We start from the raw sequence: 13,244 nt of genomic DNA on the forward strand, positions 1-13,244 counted from the left end.
GCGGCGTTTGAGCAGCGAAATATGAAATAATCACGAAACGAATGTGGCAAAAATTATTATGTATAAAGAGGGGAAATAACGGAAATATGTAAGAGGAGAAATCGCAGAACTGTATTTTTATTGATTCACTGAGAGCGCATAAATTTTTCATGGATTAAACAATAAAGCATTGTTAACGATTTATTGCAATAATAAAGTAACAAACTAGTAGTTAACAAATTATTTCAGTCCCCTTCCACTTACACAGTATTCCATTGCACGCTTTTCATTGCTACTTTTAGTGCAACCCTGCTTTCGTATGATTGAGGGGAACACATTTGATGGTTAACAGCTTTGTAGCAATTTCTTGTACGAACACACGATTAATTGGCCACAAGCTGAATAGTTCTTTAAAAATTTAAGGACTTAAAAGCTTTCTTTGTAAGAAAAATTGCAGTTAATAGGCAAAAATTGTTATTTAAATGTGTATATAGTGATTACACTTACAAGTTTTGTAAAAATAATCCAAATCGCAACGATTGCATGTCTCTCAGCCAATAGACAACCATTTGGAGAATCAATCTTCGGTCTAAGAAGTAGAAGGTAGGCATTGCTATAAAAAATTCAATACTATTTTATTTTATTTAGCCAATTTATTGTTAATTTTAATCTTCCGCTGACAGCGGCGTAATATTTGGTAATGGATTTTTCTAGAATTTATTTAATTTTTACAACGTGATTGTGAGGCTATCAAAAGAAACTTGCCATCGTGGCTATAGCTTGCTTCTTATTGTAGATAAATAAATAGACATGTATGTGGGATATGTAGATGCATGTGCTTGTGCCACCATTGACGAGCTGTTGTATTCTATTCTTATCCAGTTCGACTTGTGTATGAAAACACATATTTCTGAAAGAAAATATTCGGATATGTCTTATTAGCATTTTGCTTTATCTGTGCTATTTTCCTTGTTTTAAATATGTAACTAATGTTCGTAATGTTATAAATATGTTGAAACTGTATGGAATTTTCCAGAATGTGCTGCCGCGCCACCAAATCGAATTGGAGAAGGGCGACATAATTTTATATTATTCGTTGCCTAGCCGGTCTGCACGGTTGTTGTGCTACGCGGTAAACAATCAAGAGTACAAATATGTATGTACATAAAAATATTTAAATATTTAGGTAAATATTCCCTAAATCAGTAAAAGTTTGATCTGTCTACTTTGGTACTCGATTTTTTTTGGAGATTTGGTACAGAATAAATTAGATTAGTATTTATGTTTTACGAGTGCTGCTATATATAGTTCTGGCCTAGGCAACACTAAGTGTTGCCAGGTGCAATCTGACATTTCCATTGGAAAGTTTGACATTTTTAGCATAACATCACTTAGAACGTTTTGTCATTTAATCGTGAATTGTTTTATTTGCAGGGAATTAAAAATTCATCTCGGCCAAAAAATGGAATCAACTCGTGAAAATTTTCGTACGATAATTTTTCACAACCTTCGACGTGGATTACCACGACAAGAGAGCATCGATGAACTAAAATCTTTGTGTGGCTATGAAGCACCATCCTATAGCACTGTGGAAAACTGGTACAACGAATTCAATCGTGGTCGACGCTCGCTCAAAGACGAATTCCGTGAAGGTCGTCCAAAAACAGCCGTTGTGCCAGGAAACACACCCTCTGCCAGTCAGCACACTCTCTGAAAAATACTTAAAACTAACTACCATATACCCGTTAACTTAATGAAAGTGAAAGATCTGTATAATTTGCGCAGTTGAAAAAAAAAAATAAATAGTATAAAGGGGATATGTGTTTTTATTTCAATATCGGCTAAAACTTGTAGAAAATGATTTTGTATTGATACGTACTATCATAATTAGACTAATTATTTTATGATTGTTAATGCTCATTAACATTGCTGTTTTCGTTTTTTGTTTTCCCTTTCAATTAGTTTTCATAGTTAAATAGAACAGTTACTAATGAGATGCATAATTATTCAAATGAAAATCATATACTTGAAGTTGTTTATCGAAAATTCTAGCCATTATGCATACATAACTAGGTTAATTGTAGACAATCAAGCAAAATACTCGTACTTTGACAGGGTTCATAAAATTTTTGCTTTTGGCTACTTTATCTTAGAATATGAAGACAAATTGTAGAAACGGAAAACTAAAAAGAATAATAATAATCACATGTCATAAACAAACAACATAGCATAACAAATACTGCATAATATTAAAATGTAGCTGTGATGGCCGAAAAGTCAGCAAAAAAAAATTTATAAGTAGATATGTACATTAGAGTGGGTCAATTTGTATGGAGCAAAAAAAATGCAGCAAGCGGTTATCAAAATCGTAAACTACGATGAATTCTAAGAAAATTTGCCCAAGAAACCATGGCTCTAAAATCAAAACGGAGCCTCCGGTTTTTAACGAGAAACTTTTCATTTTGTTTTTTTTTTTTTCAATAAATGAAATGGAAAATAGTAACAACTACTGGAGCCGAAAACATCAAGCTGTGACCGTACAGAAAAATACCGTTATATGGGAGGTGGCCGTAGTTTTTGCCAATTTTAATCATTTTCATAATCTCACCTAACTAGGTACAATCTAAAATGTGTACCAAATTTAGTCGAAATCGATAAAGAAGTTCCAGAGATTTACATATGCACTCAAAAGTGGGCGGTGACATGCCAAAATTTTCATATTGTCGAATTTCTGGCTGCAATACAACACCGAATACCAAACTCAAGATGTTTCCCCTCAACAGTTATTAAAATTTCCGATCTTTAGTGTTTTCAAAAATTACCGTTATATGGTAGGTGGGCGTGGTTATTATCCGATTTCGATCATTTTCCAGTAGGCATTGTGTAATATGTATACAGTAGAGGCCCGCTAATCCGAACACGGCCTAATCCGGATTCCACTGTAATCCGGACAGAGTTAAAAAATTCAAAATTTCTATTATGTCCATTGTAATCCGGACCGACATTCTCTATCCGTATTCTCTAATCCGGATCACATGTTTATTATTCACTACATTCGCTTCGCACTTTATTTCGCCACTTATGCGAGCGCTTTGTTTCATACTTGTGTGAATCCCCAATATTCTGGAAATTACTTCCTGATCAAACATGGGTGTCTGCTGTAGAAAGAAGTGCTCCAGGGAGAAAAACCTCTAAAGAGAGAGTAACATTTCTTGCTTGTGCAAACGGTGATGGCACACATAAACTTAAAATGGTGGTCATTGGATAAGCGGAAAATCCCAGAGCTTTTAAGAACTGTAGCGATCTTCCAGTTGAATATTGCTCGACAAAAAATGTCTGGATGACTTCAACTATTTCCGTAAAATGGTTTCACGAGTCGTTTGTCAAACAAGTAAAAGATTTTCAAGCGAAAAACAACCTAGATGGAAAAGCTATTTTACTAGTTGATAATGCTTTTTGTCACGCATCGGTTGCGCAGCTTACGAGCGATAATGGTAAAATTATAACCATATTTCTTCGACCTAACTACACAGCTCTTATCCAACCAATGGACCAAAACGCAATACGCTTAACCAAATTGTATTATCTCAAAAGCCTCTTGGTGCATATCCTGTCTTTGGAAGAAAATGATGTTTCCAAAGTTATTAAAAATCTCACAATAAAGAATGCTGTTTTTTTTGCTTGCGAATTCTTGGGACAAGCTGTCGTCTGATATAGTAGCAAAATGTTGGCAAAAAATTCTTCTCTATTCAGGGAATAACGATATAGTTAATACCGAAAAAAATTCCGATGCCGACGAGGATCCAGATGATAGCATTTTTCTGTCTGTTCTCAAAGAAAGGACGTCACAGCGTGAAGATGCACAAGAGCTAACAGAAATCGGACCTTTGTTGCAGAGGATGGATAATAACAATCATCAACTGCCACAATCTGAAATTAGTGAATGGCTTATTGGAGATAACGACCATTTACCCCTCCATAGTGACGACGATTCCTCCGTTGAAGAAGTCGAAAACAATGAACCAAAAGCTAAACATGAAGACGCTATTAAAAGCTTCAGCACCTGTATACTACTAATGGGCGATGTTGTGACTTTTAAGGAACACTGCTACTTGTGACTGTGACTTTGTAGTAGCAGTGATTTTAAACTGTGACTGTGACTAGAATAAAAATTGTAACAAACATAGGCCAATAAAGTAGAACAAAATTGTTTCCTTTTTTCATTTAGGTACAATGTACATATTTATTAGAATAAACAGAAATTAACATAGTAAATTCATTTTTAGAAAATCAACAAATACAAAGTACATACATACATAAAAGATAAAATTAAATAGTGTTAAAAATATTTACATTAAATGGAAAAGAAGGGCAAAATATCACATTTTGAGAAAACAGCATCCACTTCTTTAAAAAATTGCCACACATAACTCATTTTGGTTCTTTTTGACACAGACATCTTTAATTTTTATTAAGTATAAGTAAACTGATTTGTAACAGTTTCGTACAAAAATTAATGTAAATGATTCGTTATTTTTTAAGACGCACATTTTTAAAGTCGCACTAAATATATTCTCTGAAGGTTTTTTTCAATATAAGGACACTCAATAGAAGCTATTTAAAGTAAACGAAAAACTACTTTTAAAAATATTTCGTTACTTATAAAATACTTTTTATAAGTTTTTTTAAATTACTATATAAATTGATGCAATTTTAAGAGTTTTATAATTGGCTTTACTATAGCATTGAGGTTTCTGTAATCAATTTAATTTGTACATGAATATTACCCGTTTAAAGATAAATTAACTTTTTATATGTTAACCTATTTATACTTATCTAAAATTGAAGAAAATTCATAGCTTTAATGAATATGAATTCATCACAGTCGCAATTTTTTATATTCCACGGTGAATGCTATTTTGTCACAGTCGCAATTTTTCATATGATACTGTGACTGCTACTTTTTCACAGTCGCAATTTTTTATATTCCAAGATGAATGCTATTTTGTCACAGTCGCAATTTTTCATATGATACTGTGACTGCTCCTTTGTCACAGTCGCAATTTTTTATATTCCGCGGTGAATGCTATTTTGTCACAGTCGCAATTTTTCATATGATACTGTGACTGCTCCTTTGTCACAGTCGCAATTTTTTATATTCCGCGGTGAATGCTATTTTGTCACAGTCGTAATTTTTCATATGATACTGTGAATGCTATTTTGTCACAGTCGCAATTTTTCATGTGATACTGTGACTGCTACTTTGTTCGTTAATTCCTGTCACTGCTACTTTAGGAAACTTGTCACAGCTGTGACCAGTGATTTTTAGGTAGCAGTGACAAAGTCACAGGTACTCAAATATTTGCCATCTCTAATGTATACAATGGTCAGAGGAAAATAACGTTGAATCGGACAGTTTGTGTATTCTTAGAACAAAAAAGCGTTCACCAAACAAAATTAACCGATTTTTTCAATTAAATTTAGAATTTTATTACACCGCTTGATACATACAAATTTCTAACGTTTATTTTCAATGTATTGTTTTAAGTTTGTTTTTTGAAACATGTGTATTATTTGTTATAATAAACAAACAGAAATTTATAAATATTTTTTCTTAATACATACATAGTTCTGATATGTCTTTGCTAATCCGGATTCCCTTATATTCCGGATAGGGGTGGGTTTTAATTGATCCGGATTAGCGGGCCTCTACTGTACCAAATTTGAACGAAATCGGTGGGGTGGTTCCAGAGATATGCATATGAACTCATAAGTGGGCAGTGCCACGCCCCCTATAAAAAATTTCTGTACTGTCGAATTTTCTGCTTAAATACAACATCACATACCAAATTTGAGCAAATTAGCTTCGATAGCTACAAAACAAGCAAACAATCGACAGTGGAATAGGAATTGGATTTTTTTTTTTACAAAATACAATATACGAAATTTTCGCGCTAAAAACCGGAGGCTCGATTTTCATTTTAGACCCATGGTTCCTTGGAAAATCTTCTTAGAATTCATCGTAGTTTACGATTTTGATAACCGCTTTGTCGAGAAAAAAATTGACCCACTCTAATGTACATACATACATATGTGTCTGTAAGTGTGAAGTAATATCTGAATATGTAATAGTAGCAACAAAACATCATCGACTACCTATCTAGTACTCTCACCAACAAAAATAAGTTTCGGGCGTCTAATCTCCGCCTGCTACCCAGTCCCACACCTACAGCCCCTGACGGCTGTTTGGGTAGAAAATATGCGTGCGCTCTTGTTGGCAGCGATCCATTTGGCGCACAATTCGTGTTTATTTTCATTTAAACTTTTGATCGTCGAAAACATACGTAATCAAACACATCCATACTTATGTATGTAAATACGTACATCAGTATGAACGTACATACATAATTAAAGTGCCGAAATTCTTTTATTTGCGAAGCACATTTCAGTTCTAACAAAGGAAATGTAAGAAAAAATTTCACATAATGTTAAAAAATTGTTTAAAAGCCAGAAAATTCAGTCTAAAATATCACGCCTTGCTTAAAACCGCCGAAAGTTTCGTGTTGTACGCAAGTAATTGCTTTTGCCGCCAACATTTTGTGCTTTTCCACTCACAGCCCGCTATTTGATATTACATCTGCTCAGAATGCCTGGCGTTTAATTTTGCGACGCAGTTTCATGTTCCAACAAAATCTCGTTTGCCGTCTAATATCCTGTTGTATTTAGGTATGTAGTGCTTTAAATTGCTGGAATATATTGGTATACATACATATATAACCAACACGCCCATATCCATTATATACGACATAGTGCGTGTTTGCATACAAAATTTCAAGGTCATGCGCTGTGCGTTTCCTTGCATGCACATACTTTATATTCCTTTTTTTATATAAAATACTCCCTTAAGTCATTCCTGAAGTGCACAGACATACATACATACAAATATGTTTCCCTCAAAGCTTTAGTATATACCGTGACACCAAAAGAATGTCTGATTAGTAAAGTAAATTACACTTTGAAAAAAAAAAGAAATATTTATCTTAATATTCACATTGAAATCAACATAAAATGGGCCAGAATAGCCACTAAAATTGTTTGGCTTCTGCTAATCGGTATCATACAAAACTAACCTCAAACTTTGATACCAAGAAAAAATTAAATAACTTTTTTTCTATTTAATGAATCTGATTATTTTTTTTTTTTATTTTGCAGATTTTTACATTTAACAAAAATGGATAACTGGGACACTGAAACAAGAATTTGGATTGTCGGCTGCTATCATAATGAGACTTGTAAACAATTTTGGCGAGCATGGGACAGTCAACAGAAGACCTTACCATCGAAACCCTTCAGTTCGAACGGAGGAAACAATCGCTGCTGTAGCTGCTGCCATACAAAACAATCCACGTGTTTCGACAAGAAGCTTATCTGCTGAAATGGGTGTAAGCAGACAGTCATTACAGTCCATTATGCACAAAGATATGGACTTATCCTCACATAGCCCAACCTGTTATGACAGAATTGCGACGAAAATTTCCCAATAAGCTGATATCCAGAAACTCCGTTGGCCACCCAGGTAGCCTGACCTTACTGCACCTGACTTTTTCTTGTGGGGTTATTGCAAACAGGAAGTCTACAAAGCAAAACCAACAAATTTGAATTAACTAAGGCAATCCATTCGAGACATAATTGCGGCTATCCCTGTCTCAACTCTCCAAGCAGTAACGAACAACTTTTTGGTAAGATGCCGCACATGCATCAACGAGCAGGGGGGCATTTAAATTCCATTATTTTTAAAACTAATTAAGCTATATTTAATAAAATTGAATGAGCTTTAACATGAATAAAAGAAAAATGAATTCCATGCAATGAAAAAAAATTATTTGAGTTTCTTAATGTAGAAAAATTCATCAGCCACCCTGTATGAAGCTTCAAATAGATAGAAAGAAAATATTTGAGGATTTGCACTGCGACCTATGGTATATTGTGCCCTACACTATATCACATTTGTACACAAAGGTCCAGTTTTCTGAATAATTCCAAGAGCTCGCTGCGCGCGATGAAGGTGGTGTGATCCCTGTCCACGTAGATGGATCCTGTGGCCTTGAGTCTGCCTCTACAAATTGCTGGGCAATCTAGAATCAGGGGTTCTGTAATTTCCTGTTCCACGTCGCAAAACTGGCAGTTTGTGCAACAGATCACGCCCATATTTTTCAAGTATTTAGAACACACGATATTTCCAGTTTTAGTGATGTTTTTTGATATGCTTTTAGGTCAAAAACAACAACACCAGAGCAATATGGAAAATTGGCAGATATGATGGAGAGTAAGCTAGATATAGCCAACGGTTTCCACCAGCGTCCTAAAGAAGATGTGCAGGCTTTTTGGAAAGAGGTAGCATCAAATTTACTTGCCGTCGTCTCTTCCGCAAACGTATCTAGGAGATATTTCAATGCGTCCTTATTCAGACGAAAGTTTTTTTTAATCTAAATAAGTAAACAAATTGTAGAAAAATGTCTACTTTCACGTGCAATTACTTACAGCCCGTCATTCATCTGGAAGGGATCGCACATACATATCTCGTAATCTTTTCCTTTCAATTCTCACCCCAGCCTTCTGAGATGCGCTGCTCTCCTCCTCAACCAGTAATATCGCCGCGGATAAAGATTCCATAGTTACGTTAAATAAAAATAATAACAATATAAAAATTTTACTTTTATTTATTTTCTTTGAACAGCAGTTTCACATATTTCAAGGCAAACAGCTGATTTCGAAAGAGTTATAGCTCTTCCTCTTCTTCTTTCAATCCAATTGCAACGCATGATACTGTTACAAAAGTAGTATTAAGTTGTATTTGTATTATGAACAATAGCTGTAGGTATATAGAATAGCATTTGTCTTGTTGTAGACATCTGGTGCCGCGGCTGTCTGCTTGTCGAAACAATAGACATCTGGCGCCGCACTGTCTGCTTGTCTACTTAAATAATTGCTGAATCTGGCGTCGCGGCTGTCTGCTTGCGTCTGGCGCCGTATAGCATTATGTTCTGGTAATTTCCAGACGCAATATTCTAGAAGGACACGTCGGCATCAGCGAGAAGTGCGTGGCTATATAAGCCGTAGCAGCGCCAACGTAATCAATCAGTGCTAAGGTAAACTGCTATAGTGTAGACGAGTTGTGAAATAAAGAGTTGTTGAATTAAATTAAACAGTTTTGGTTTTATTTGTCAATCCAGAGATACGAACCTAACAAAGTGAACTAGCAAGCAGTAAATTCGTAACAATACCTAATTTCGGCTCCGGCGGAGCGTAGAGCGGGAACGTAATCGAAATGCATGATAGGGGTGTTAGTATTAGTAAAAATATTTATTTGGAAAGGAACTACAGCTTATCTTCGGGAGATTCTCTCAAAAAGACGACCACTATATCTCTGATCTTGATCCCCTTAAGTACTGCTTAGTCTAAAAATTTTGAAAATAGTTCCAAAATAACAGCATTTAACTTTTCTACGAATATACATAAATCGGAATTTGTTCGTAAAATTATGCAATTTAATCAGAATAAAATTTTAAATGAAATTCTCTCATACACTCACCTGTTTCATATAAATAGAAACGGCGATAAGAATAAGGCAGGCTGAATCGGCAGATGCAATGCGAATAGTCGCTAACAAAATAACGAAAACAAACAAAAATATACATATATATATATACATATGTATGCATATATAATTTACATTATTTTGTAGTTCGATTATTGACATGTTATTATTTTGTTTTTATTACTTGGTTTTCCCACACAGTTTGTGTTCCTGAAAATTTTCTAATTAAATCAAGCTTAATTGTCAAAGAGCACAAATGTTCTTGGAAAATAGATCTATAGAGATCTGCTATCATCAGGCACTTGTAGATAATGACCATTTTCCTGAATAGATTATACACACATACATATGTTTATCTTTACCGGCGTAGACACTGCTTATGCGGTTATAACCGAATTTACAACCAATTGGAGATTCCAAGTGTAGACAGGTCCTTCTCCGAATGGTCTTTCCAATGAAAAGGAGGTCTTCCTCGTTGAATACTTTCGGAGTGGAGTGGTCTCCGTCCATTCAGACGACGCGACCTAGCCAGCGTAACCGCCGTCTCCTAATAACATCCTACATCCTGACAAGTTCCAATTTTCGCAAGAACTGAAGCCGCTTGACCACCAGAATCGTCGTATGTTCGTGAATTGGGCTGAGCAAGAACTTGAAACTGATCCGGATTTTCATCGAAAAATCATCTTCAGCGATGAGGCTCATTTCTGACTGAATGGCTTCGTCAATAAGCAAAATATGCGTTATTGGTCAGGCTGCAGTCCACACGTATTCCATGAGTCACCATTGCCACCCGAAAAAATTACAGTTTGGTGAGGTTTATGGCCGGCGGCGTCATTAGGCCGTACTTCTTCCCTGGTGATCAAGACCGGCACGTCATGTGAATAACCGAATATTTTTGGTCCGAATTGGATGACATAAACTTGGTACCAGTATCGGCCGAAACTTTCGCGGGAGTTATGTTACTATGTTCCTTCGTTAAATAAAACACCTTGTCTCCTTGAAAGTTACACCAATAATAATCTTTATTCTTAAATTAATTTTACATGAAGGTAAATAAGCAAAGAAATTTGATGAGTCAGTAAAACAATAATAATTGTATAAAAGTTGGTAAACAGGAAGTATGTAAGTATCAATTACAATTGTTGCAATGCTCTAAATTTGATGAGTCAATAAAAATAATAAAGTACAATAAGAAAATAAATTTAATAATTTTTTGTTATTGTTTCATTGGTGTCTTCTGGGTTTTGGTGGGGTTTGATGTGACGATATAACTCGGGATTCGCAATATATTTTTCATTTCAGTTTTCGATAGATTCTCAAGTTCAACTTCGAAGGTAGGTATTTTGTGAAGTCGGCCCTCGTGTTTACCACAATTATCAAAAAAATCACTTAATGTGATTTACCCAAGAACACTTCTCTCAGAATTTTGCCTCTAAACACATCTGTGTATATATAATGACCGTCAGACAAGATGTCCAATTTTTTACGAAGACATTGTTATTGCAAGAGCTCGATGTCCTATTCGCTATCTTATTAATGGCAAAAGTGTGTTTTTGAATATCTTCGAAAAGTAGAGTAAAGTCCAAATACCGATATATCACTGGATCCCTGGAAATCCCACAAATAATTTTCAAGGTATTTTTCGATCTCACAGTACTTAGTCAGATAAAAAATCGGATCATATGACCCTTCATACCTTTGATAGAAATCAGTCGAGACTTGCTTGAAGCAGACTTAGAGAGAGTAGCCGGAACGGACAAAATTTTGATCTGGCCAAAGACTGTCAACTCGGCACCACTCCTCGAAATTCTTCTATTTTTTTATTTGTAGACTGGTTTGTTCTTTTCTTTGGGGTGTTTTTTTACGTGATGGGTCCCAGACCCAACCTTGGGGAGGGATGATTCGTCTTCCCACTTTAGCTCACCTTCAAGCGGATGCTTTATGGCTACCTATAGGATACTTGATCTAAGGCCGGGAGTCATGAGCTGTTTGAGCCATATGTAAAAGAATCGTTTCGGGCCACTCCCAAGTGAATGGCGTCTCAAAGAACTCTCCACACTTGCGTCAACATGGCTCCATCCTCCACGAAATTACATCAAGAATTATTTCTGCCGCTATAACAACAATAAGAAAATTTCATAAAAGAAACTTTTGTCAACTTTCTTCTTTTGACCGACGTCCTCGGAGTCAACCTACAAAAATTGCACAGGAAGCGCTCGAGTTACCAAAAGAAGATTAATTATACTACAGTTCCGCTGTGTTCTGCAAGTAACAACAACAGGTTACGTGGGGAAATTTGAATCTGAGCGCACAAAAGCTTGTTTATGTTTCCTACACCCACGACACAAACTTTTAGTCAAGACACGAGCCGAGCAATATTTAAATGATTGCATTTGTCAAATATTCATTGTAAATTAATTTTTAACATTTTACAATCAAAACAAATGACAAACTATATTTGAGAATACTGTAGAAGCTTGAAGCTGCTAAAGCTATTGGTAACCTCGATAAATTATTCCAAAGAGTTTATTTGAAAAAAATAATAAAATTACAAATGTTAGTACTTATGATGTAGTCGCCCTGTTATAATTCGAATTCTAAACGTACTCACAGCCAGAGCGCACGCTTCAAATGCGTAGCAAATGTCACGTACGCCAATGCGGGCTGCCACTTTGGAAATAAGAGCAACATCTAAATACTAGGGGTATTCTCTTGCTCTTGCAAAACCCGGTGCACGGTGCAAGCATTGCAAATTTACAACGGCACAACAACAAACACACGCAGAAAAATATTTGCAAGGGCTGTGAAATATGTCAGACCAAAACCCGTGTATATTAGCGTGCAATGTCACGCAAAAATAAAATTGCAACCCTGTTGTAGTTGCCATTTTACATAAAGACATATTACGTCGTTAAATTGTTAAGAAAGGTAAATTTTAATTAGATTTTATAATTTCTATTTAAATTATAAAGTTTTGTTACAGTTTTTTTGTTAAAAATGCATACAGAAGGTGCAGAAGGTTCACAATAGCCATGCACAATAGTCATTTACAATAAATTGACTGAATCAGTCGCTCATATATCACTAGATTCTGCAATGGGTGCTCTCGTGCCCTTGTATATTTTGGTGTAGTATTTTTGCAATCTGCAATCTTGCAAGAGCAAGAGAATACCCCTACCATGTATTCTTGAACGAGAGAAGTGGCGTTGATTGCTGTCTCCTAAAAAAACATTGAAAAAACATGTTAAAATTTAGAAATTACTATAGGGGTATTCTCTTGCTCTTGCAAAACCCGGTGCACGGTGCAAGCATTGCAAATTTACAACGGCACAACAACAAACACACGCAGAAAAATATTTGCAAGGGCTGTGAAATATGTCAGACCAAAACCCGTGTATATTAGCGTGCAATGTCACGCAAAAATAAAATTGCAACCCTGTTGTAGTTGCCATTTTACATAAAGACATATTACGTCGTTAAACTGTTGAGAAAGGCAAATTTTAATTAGATTTTATAATTTCTATTTAAATTATAAAGTTTTGTTACAGTTTTTTTTGTTAAAAATGTATGCAGAAGGTGCGCCAATTCACAATAGCCATGCACAATAGTCATTTACAATAAATTGACCGAATCAGTCGCTCATATATCACTAGATTCTGCAATGGGT

At 35.3% G+C, this 13,244-nt stretch overlaps 1 protein-coding gene across 1 annotated transcript in view; it reads left to right on the plus strand.

Moving 5' to 3' along the window:
- The first annotated feature begins 355 nt into the window (after positions 1-355).
- Positions 356-13,244, plus strand: part of LOC105225177 (programmed cell death protein 4) — a 42,133-nt gene continuing 29,244 nt past the window's right edge. Inside the window, exon 1 of the mRNA XM_049456423.1 lies at positions 356-582. The gene's annotated coding sequence lies outside the window, so the exon portion shown is untranslated. The remainder of the gene's footprint in view (positions 583-13,244) is intronic.

This window comes from Bactrocera dorsalis, chromosome 4 (genome assembly GCF_023373825.1).
Source record: "Bactrocera dorsalis isolate Fly_Bdor chromosome 4, ASM2337382v1, whole genome shotgun sequence".
Classification (NCBI taxonomy): Eukaryota; Metazoa; Arthropoda; class Insecta; order Diptera; family Tephritidae; genus Bactrocera; species Bactrocera dorsalis.